Genomic DNA, 9,637 nt, shown 5'->3' with positions numbered 1-9,637 from the left:
CATATCGTTCACAAGTGCAGTATGGAGTACCTCAAGGCTCAGTACTAGGGCCGTACTCTTCACGCTTTACATGTTACCTTTGGGAGATATCATCAGGAAACACGGTGTTAGCTTTCACTGTTATGCTGATGATACTCAGCTCTATATTTCATCGCGGCCTGGTGAAACATACCAATTTGAAAAACTAATGGAATGCATAGTCGATATAAAAAACTGGATGAAGAGTAATTTCTTACTGCTAAATTCTGAAAAAACAGAGGTGTTAATTATAGGGCCTAAAAGCTCTGCATGTAATGACCTAGAACGCTGTCTAAGCCTTGATGGCTGCTCTGTCAATTCTTCGTCATCAGTTAGGAACCTAGGTGTGCTATTTGATAGCAACCTTTCCTTAGAAAAGCCACGTTTCTAGCATTTGTAAAACTGCATTTTTCCATCTCAAAAATATATCTAAATTACGGCCGATGCTCTCAATGTCAAATGCAGAAATGTTAATCCATGCGTTTATGACCTCAAGGTTAGACTATTGTAATGCTCTATTGGGTGGTTGTTCTGCACGCTTAGTAAACAAACTCCAGTTAGTCCAAAATGCAGCAGCTAGAGTTCTTACTAGAACCAGGAAGTATGATCATATTAGCCCGGTCCTGTCAACACTGCACTGGCTCCCTATCAAACATCGTATAGATTTTAAAATCTTGCTTATTACTTATAAAGCCCTGAATGGTTTAGCACCTCAGTATTTGAACGAGCTCTTGTTACATTATAGTCCTCCACGTCCCCTCCGTTCTCAAAACTCTGGCAATTTGATAATACCTAGAATATCAAAGTCAACTGTGGGCGGCAGATCCTTCTCCTATTTAGCGCCCAAACTCTGGAATAACCTACCTAACATTGTTCGGGAGGCAGACACACTCTTGCAGTTTAAATCTAGATTAAAGACCCATCTCTTTAACCTGGCTTACACATAACATACTAATACACTTCTAATATCCAAATCCGTTAAAGGATTTTTAGGCTGCATTAATTAGGTAAACCGGAACTGGGAACACTTCCCATAACACCCGATGTACTTGCATTAGAAGAATGGCATCTACGCTCATATTAGTCTGTTTCTCTCTTATTCAGAGGTCACCGTGCCCACCAGATCCAGTCTGTATCCAAGTCAGATGGTCAATGCAGTCACCCGGATCCAGTATGTATCCAGCCCAGATGGTGGATCAGCACCTAGAAAGGACCTCTACAGCCCTGAAAGACAGCGGAGACCAGGACTAGAGCCCCAGAGATGGATCCCCTGTAAAGACCTTGTCTCAGACGACCACCGGGACAAGACCACAGGAAACAGATGATTCTTCTGCACAATCTGACTTTGCTGCAGCCTGGAATTGAACTGCTGGTTTCGTCTGGTCAGAGGAGAACTGGCCCCCCAACTGAGCCTGGTTTCTCTTAAGGTTTTTTCTCCATTCTGTCACTGATGGAGTTTTGGTTCCTTGCCGCTGTCGCCTCTGGCTTGCTTAGTTGGGGACACTTCATTTACAGCGATATCGTTGACTTGATTGCAAATTATTGCACAGATACTATTTAAACTGAACTGAGCTGCATAAACACATCACTCAAAAAAAATATTAACCACATTTAACTGTCATTTTGTATTATTGACACACTGTTTTCCTAATTAATGTTGTTCAGTTGCTTTGACTCAATCTTTTTTGTTTAAAGCGCTATATAAATAAAGATGACTTGACTTGACTTGACTTAAAGAATAATAATGAACATTTGATCAGATATAACTGCAGTCCAAAATTATGAGATGCATTATTTGAATGCTTGGCCAAAGAGATGTGTCTTTAATCTAGATTTAAACAGAGAGAGTGTGTCTGAACCCCGAACATTATCAGGGAGGCTATTCCAGAATGCCAATGTGCCAAATGTGAAAAAGCTCTACCTCCTTTAGTGGACTTTGCTATCCTAGGTACTACCAAAAGTCCAGAGTTTTGTGACCTTAGGGAGCATGATGGATTGTAGCGTGGTAGAAGACTAGTTAGGTACGCAGGAGCTAAACCAAAAGTGCCTTATAAGTAAGTAAGTAATATTTTGTATCTGATACGGAACTTAATAGGTAGCCAGTGCAGAGACTGTAGAAATTGGGGTAATATGATCATATTTTCTTGACCTGGTAAGAAATCTAACTAATGCATTTTGGACTACCTGTAGCTTGTTTATTGAAGATGCAGGACAACCAGCTAGCAGTGCATTACAATAGTCCAGTCTAAAGGTCATGAATGCATGAACTAGCTTTTCTGCATCAGAAACAGGTTACATGTTTCGTAGCCTTGGGCAGTGTTTCTAAGATGGAAGAATGCTGTTTTTGCAACATGGGAAATATGATTTTCAAAAGACAAGTTGCTGTCTAATATAACACCCAGATTTTTGACTGTAGAGGACGTAACAGTACATCCATCTAGTTGCAAACTGTAATCTACGAGATTCTGTGTAATGTTTTTGGGTCCAATAAGTAATATCTCTGTCTTATCTAAATTTAATAGGAGAAAATTATTGGTCATCCAATTTTTTACATTTTTTAACACACTGTTAGCTTAGATAATTTAGAAGTTTCATCTGGTCTCGTTGAGATATATAGTTGAGTATCATCAGCATAACAGTAGAAACTAATTCTGTATTTTCTAATAATATTACCAAGGGGCAACATGTATATTGAAAATAGCAGAGGACCTAGGACAGATCCTTGTCTCCATATAATGCAACTGACTTGGGACCCTAAACCCTATGCAACAAACATGATAAACCATGTGAACCCCAGTAAATGAATCAATGTCTTCTGAAGGAAAACAATAGGCCTATTTAAAAATAAAACAAAAAAGAAATTTTTTTTATCTTGTTAAACTAAAAAAAAAAAAAAACTATATTTTGGGCTGACTGTCATACTGTCATATTAGTTCATCATGATTCATTAATTGATTCATGCTCGACATTTTCATAAGTATTCATAATACGTTTCTGATTGCTGTGAAGCACTATTCTCAGCGATTCAGAAATTCAGTTTAAAAGTTCCTTTTTTGATCAAACGCAAAAAACGAGTATACGTTAAAAAGACAAAGTAAGCTTACCGCTTTTCAGCGTCTACATCTTGTTGCATTTCAGAAATATCTTCACCTCAACATACACACAAAAAAACAAGTGTTCATTGATGGTAAATCACCAAAATCTAATATTATACTTAGTTTTCAAAAAAGTCAGCTTACCTCTTCTCACCGTTTTCATACGTGCTTCACAAAATGGCTCCTTGGCAGGAAACAGTATTTGCATATCACGTGGCTCACAGACAAATACTTAAAATATTATGCTAGACTTACTTAATTTTAACATAATTGCACAAGTAGTTGACGTTACTTATGTTTTTTTTTTTTTTTTTTTTTTTTTCATTTTATTTATGCATACACTTAAGTTCACTTTGTAACATATTTTTGCATTACACACACTATATACTGTATGTTAAGTAGACATTGAAAAGTTATAAATACTACGTTTTTTGTGTTTAATATATTTACTTCATAAGTAATGGTTGTTCAGACAACAAATCATTTTTTTTTCAGTGCAGGTTAATCACTGTAATCCAAATATATTAAAGATAGATGACATAGCACATCTGGACATCATTAAAGGCCAATTTAAACAATCTCATATTTCAGCCTGGAGGTCGCAGGTCAACCTCGGTAATCCATCTATATTACAAAACAGATGGCATAGCACATCTGGAGATCATTAAAAGGTCAGAGGTTAATCCCTAAGGGAGGGGGCTAAAGGTCAAAATCATCCATCAAAAAAATGTGAGTGCAGTATCAATAATCAACTTGTTTTATAAACAACAGTATTAATTAGGAGCTGAAAAATGACAAGACCTCTCAAATAATTTTATACTGCTATAAACCTTAGAGACAAAGGAAACATGTCAAAGTGAAATTACCTGAGGCAGAACAACTTTATTCAAGTTTAGTCTTTTTGCAAGACAGTATGACACACCACCATAAACAAATATAGTAATATCTATTTTATTTCACACAAGGGGACTACAAGTGACAGGTCGATTGAATATATAAAGGGGTTGTAGATGTATAGTCATTACTCACATGCAAAATATATACCTTGGATGTATGTAATTTGATATAGCTTACCTCAGTGTTTCCCAACCCTGTTCCTAGATGCACGCCAATGGTAAATATTCTCCCTTATATGACCCATTTATTTCTGGTCTTGAAATCCTTACTAACAGGCTGATGAGTTCAATTAGGTTTGTTTAATTAGGAACAGTTTAGAAACACCTTACCATTTACCAAAACATATAGCTGCTTCCATACCACCCCAGACATCACATTCAACAATCCCCCATCCTCCCCTGAAACTAGCTTGCAAGTTAAATGTGCTGAAAATGTACTCACACTCAGGCCATCCAATATGTAGTTGAGTTTGTTTGGACCCACTTTATATTAAAGGGGGGCTACAATGGTGTTTCGTGTATTCAGAGTTGTTCACAGTGTTAAAGAGATGGATTCTCATGCTAAACATGGCCAAAGTTTTAAAAAATAATTTGGACGAATGACGGAAAATTTCTGTGCCGAAAATCTTCCTTCTGGGTTGGTAAAAGTTTCGGTTGTTCTTTTTCGATCGTGGATCTAATGACGTAGGTGATGGTGGAACTCCTTATATGAGCATTTCTCTCTGAAAAGCGCGCCCGCGCACACGTCAACAAGAGGAGAGCGAGACCGCCGCTCATCAAAGTGCTTCATCAGGAAATCCTCGGCAGCACTGCATATGATTTGTTCGAGAATGTCTCCAAATAAGTGTGTTGGATGTGAGGGAAAGTTTACCATGTTCAGCTTCCCAAAGAACCCAGCGTTGCACGAACAGTGTATGCAGTTTATTTTTCCGGGCCAGCAACGGAGTGTAGCAAGTGTGTTTGTGTGTTCTCGTCATTTCAGTGACGGCACGCCTCCAGGGGCTCGGCTTTTTCAGGAGAGAATTGGAAAACTGTATTTTTCTTTTATAAATATGATAAAAACTAAAGACTTTTTGGAGATATGAAGGATGCAGTACTACTCTATAGGTACTCAAGATTAACATGAGATTAGGTTAAACTGTGTATGTTGTGTACCCTTTAAGTGTCTTTAACTACTATGCACTTACATTTAAATGATTAAATGATTTTTTTTTTTTTTTACATTGCACATTGCACATTTTTACATTTACATTAAAAAAACAAACAAACAAACAAAAAATCCTTCCTGTAATTACATCTGTAATTAATATCTGTAATTACATGTATAATTACACACTGTTGACCCTATCCCTACATGTTAACCCCCCTTTAAACCTAACCCTACAACCTAACTTGTCCCTAACCTTACCTGTATTCCACCTTAATAGCAGCAAATGTGATTTGCAATACAACATGAAAACAATAAATACTAGGTACCAAACAATTCATCACTTTTGATGTAAGTACATAGTAATTAAAGACACCTAATATAAAGTGGGACCGTTTGTTTCTTCACCAGAACAGATTTCTAAAAATAAGTAAATGGGTGTCGTCAGAGAGTGCAAACAGTTGATAAAAACATCACAGTAACCTACAAGTAATCCACATGATTCCAGTCCATCAATAAACATTATAAAATAAACAAAATACTTCTTGTTTTTATCAGCTGTTTGGACTCTCATTTTGTTTGCACCCATTCACTGCAGAAGATCTACAGGTAAGCAAATGATGGAATTTCTCCAGATCTGTTCCAATGAAGAAACAATCTCATCTTCTGCTTGGATGGCCTGAGGGTGAGCACATTTTCAATACATTTTCATGCTTGGGCAAACCCTTTAAATACATAGGCTTATGAAAAGAAAAGACAATTAAACATCAAAACACTTTGCAGTACATTAAGTAAAAGTACCGAAGTACTTGTTTTTAAAAGTACTTGAGTATCAAGAGTACAAGAGTACATTTTCTAAATATTGCATTACTACTGCCACAGTGCTTACATTTATGTACAGAAACATCCTACATGGAGTTATGAAAATTTTTAATGTTAATACCTTGGAGAATGTAAAAGGAATTGAAGGTAAATCAAGTCATTTTCATCTTTTTACCATGTTGCTTTATTTAACATTTCTCACTTGCGCACAATGGCAACGCTCTGACAAAACCTCTGCTAGAGTTTTAAAGGGTAAGTTCACCCAAATATTACAATTATGTCATTAATTACTCACTCTCATGTCATTCCAAACCCGTAAGACCTCCGTTCATCTTCGGAACACAGTTTAAACTGGGGTTCTGTGCACGGCACTGCATAATCTACACTCAATGTGCATCAAAGAAACACAGTCCCATTAAAGATAGTCAAACCCACACATTTAGTCAAACCCTGAGCAGAGAATGGTGCTCAGTGTTCTTCATTCCAGCATGGGGAGTTCACTGCTATAACTGCACATGCATCTCTAGACTCTAGGCAAAGTGAACAGCTCTGGAAGCAGCCCTCTTCTTCCCCTGTTGATCTAGATGCTCCTCTGTGTTCAGGTGCACCCCTTCTTTCTAAATTCTCAGAAGGAATTGATTAACTCAGCTAGCACTTAAGGAGGCCTCCGCCTGGTTTTATGGCTGGTCAATTGCTATAAGGCATGGGTCCAGTGTCTCTGATCCATCCTCCACCTGGGATGCCCTGGTTTCTAACAGGAAATAGACAAAGGTTTATTTTAAGTTTATTGTAATAAACAACAGTGTCAGTCAGCTACAATGCTAGGATTAGAGGAGACAAGGGGCTTGGCTTCTCTTGTGAGTGGAACTCCTTTCTTTCACCACAGATCAAGGCCCATATTTAATAAACAGGCCAACTAAGAGTAAGATCACAATCCCATAAAGCCCAAACGGGAGTGGAACATTCTGCAGGTGATCTACTGACAATGTGCAAATGAAACACAGATGCAACCAGATCATTTCCATAATGACCAACACAATCTACTGTGCCAAGAGTGGCACAAACAAGGAGATCCGATGATAACAGGTGCAGGTAATCTACTAACAACACAGACACAAAATGGGTTAAAGGGATAGTTCAATTAAAAATGAAAATAATGTTATCATTTACTCTCCCTGATGTCATTTCAAACCTGTAAGATTTTTTTTTTTTTTTTTTTTTTTTTTGCTGAGTACAAAAGAAGATATTTTGAAGAATGCTGGTAACCAAACATTTGCTGGCAACCATTGCCTTCTATAGTAAGGTAACAAATACTGTGGAACTCAATGGTTATCATCAACTGTTTGGTTTCCCACTTTCTTCAAAACATCTTCTTTTGTGTTCAGCAGAAAAATAAATAAACTCATACAGATTTGGAACAACTTGAGGGTGAGTAAATGATAACAGCATTTTCATTTGGGGTGAACTAAAGAGCTGTTTTTGAAGAGTTACACTGGCACAAGCTGTTAGATAGGTGTGTCTTACTTTGGGGCAGCTGAAGCCTTTCTTTACTATTGTGAAAGCATCATTTAAGAGGCTTATGCTGCTATCTAGAGTTAATTGGAGTAACAAGGTACTGTATGCAAGAGAGAGAGAGAAAGAGAGACTTTGACTTTTAAAACACTTTTAATACCAATAAAGCCTCAGAATACGACATATAATACCACAAACCACATAAAACAGATCACATCACCAATTAAGTGATATAATCCCCTCTTCACAAAATATAAATAAACCTTCATTTACACACCATTTAAATGCAGTAAATTGCATGTGGTTTGATAAAACTTATATTCCATCCTAATTCTAGACTCAACCAAAGCAGTTAAATATTTCAATACATCTTCATTATGCCCTTCAGAAGCCATTCTATGGGTTTTCCAAATGGTTAATTTGGCTTGACCAACTGTAAAATTTGCCAAAGTACACTTCAATCTGTGTTCTATAGAATACTTGCATTCATAAATAAAAAAAAAAAAGCCTTATTAAAGAGAAGTGTCTCAGGTTACGCATGTAACCATGGTTCCCTAAGAATAGGGAACAAGATTCTGTGTCCTCTAGAGGGCACTATGGGAACACCTTCAGCGTGACTGGTGTCTGAAGCATGAATGTAAAAACGACAATGAACTTGAGATTGGCAGGCGGAAGCCTATAATGTAAGCAAATGAGCGACTGCAGGTATAAAAGGGCACCTGTAGAACACATCATACTATTTTTTGTCTGTGGAGACACAGGCATGATACCGAAGCATGGAACAGGGACACAGCATCTTGTTCCCTATTCTCAGGGAACCATGGTTACATGCGTAACCTGAGATGTTCCCTTTCGAAAGGGAATGCCACGTTGTGTCCTCTAGAGGGCGCTATGGGAACAGTATACCAACGCCGCCATGCTGAGGTATGAGTGCCCAGGTAACTGTTTCCCCAAGTCAAGACATTCTAAATAAACTACAAACATAAAATTATATACATTTATTTTGTACTCAAATTCTTTCTCGTAACTCATCCCTCTCAGTGTCACAGCTGACTGAATGGCTCATTATGCAGCTCATTATGCAGGCCTTTGTCTTCTCAGGTGTGAATTCATGATAGTTGACGCCTACTCGCATATGAAAAGAAAATTTACATTTAGAAAAGAAAATTCTAGGCTACAAGCTCCAGTTCTCAAAAGTCCCGGGAACCAATGTTCTGTATGTGTTTTATTGCCTTATTCAAGTGATTTAACATTTTTAGTTTTCCACTAACCACGCATAACATTTTTTTTTCTCAAAAAACACAATAATGTACATACATGCTGCTCACATATTATTATAGCCCAGTTTGTGCTGATTACAGTGAGATTAGACTTTAGCCATTTGGATATTTATAAGAAACTGAAAAAAGCACAAATGTCAGGGCATGACAAAACTTCTCCAGGCCCCAAAAATACCCTTAGACTCCAGAGGGTTAAGGAACAGCATCTCTGCTAGCAAAACCGCTAGGCTTTACAGCAGGCTCAAGCTCCAATCATCATAGACTAACTCACCCGCCATAGTCTGGAGCTCTAAAAGTGGAGGTCTCAGCATAACGACTCTCTAAACCAAGAGGAAACCTAGCTACACTCCAAGCCAGAGGCAGGTAGTGAGGCTCAAATAGAATGAGCCTACAACTCACCTACTGCCTAAGCGGAGCTCTGGGGAGCGGAGGCTTCAGCAGGATGACTCTCTAAAATGAGAGGAAGCCTACACCCAACCCTATAGAAAAGCTCTTAAGAGTGGAGGCCTCAGCATGATGACTCTCTAGAATGAGAGGAGAACTGACTACACTCAGCGCTAAAGACAGTTAGCAAGGCTCATAAAAAAGGAGCCTACATTCTTTAGTACTGTCTAAGCAGAGCTCTGGAGAGCAGAGGCTTCAGCAGAATGACTCTCCCAACAGAGAGGAAGCCAACAGGAGTCGCCCACGGAGAGAGGAATTTCAACCCATCAGAAGGGGAGAGAACTCAAGTGCCCGAAAGGAAGCACCCTGCTCACCATAAACCTCAATGCTGAGGGGAGCGATGTTTCAAAGTGTGTTGGTAGAGACACACTGGTTGAGTGGAACCCAAGGTACCGGGGTCTAACCAACTCAGTGAAAGGGAAC

General features: G+C 38.3%; 1 protein-coding gene across 1 annotated transcript in view; it reads right to left on the bottom strand.

The window, feature by feature from the left end:
* Positions 1-6,294: 6,294 nt before the first annotated feature.
* The window catches only part of LOC109051650 (ERC protein 2), an 84,992-nt gene continuing 81,649 nt past the window's right edge, over positions 6,295-9,637 (bottom strand). Inside the window, exon 10 of the mRNA XM_042762932.1 lies at positions 6,295-6,729. The gene's annotated coding sequence lies outside the window, so the exon portion shown is untranslated. The remainder of the gene's footprint in view (positions 6,730-9,637) is intronic.

Source organism: Cyprinus carpio, chromosome A8, assembly GCF_018340385.1.
Source record: "Cyprinus carpio isolate SPL01 chromosome A8, ASM1834038v1, whole genome shotgun sequence".
In the NCBI taxonomy this organism is placed as follows: domain Eukaryota; kingdom Metazoa; phylum Chordata; class Actinopteri; order Cypriniformes; family Cyprinidae; genus Cyprinus; species Cyprinus carpio.
Note: the sequence above shows the minus strand (reverse complement) of the source record. Positions and strands in the feature narration are given on the sequence as shown.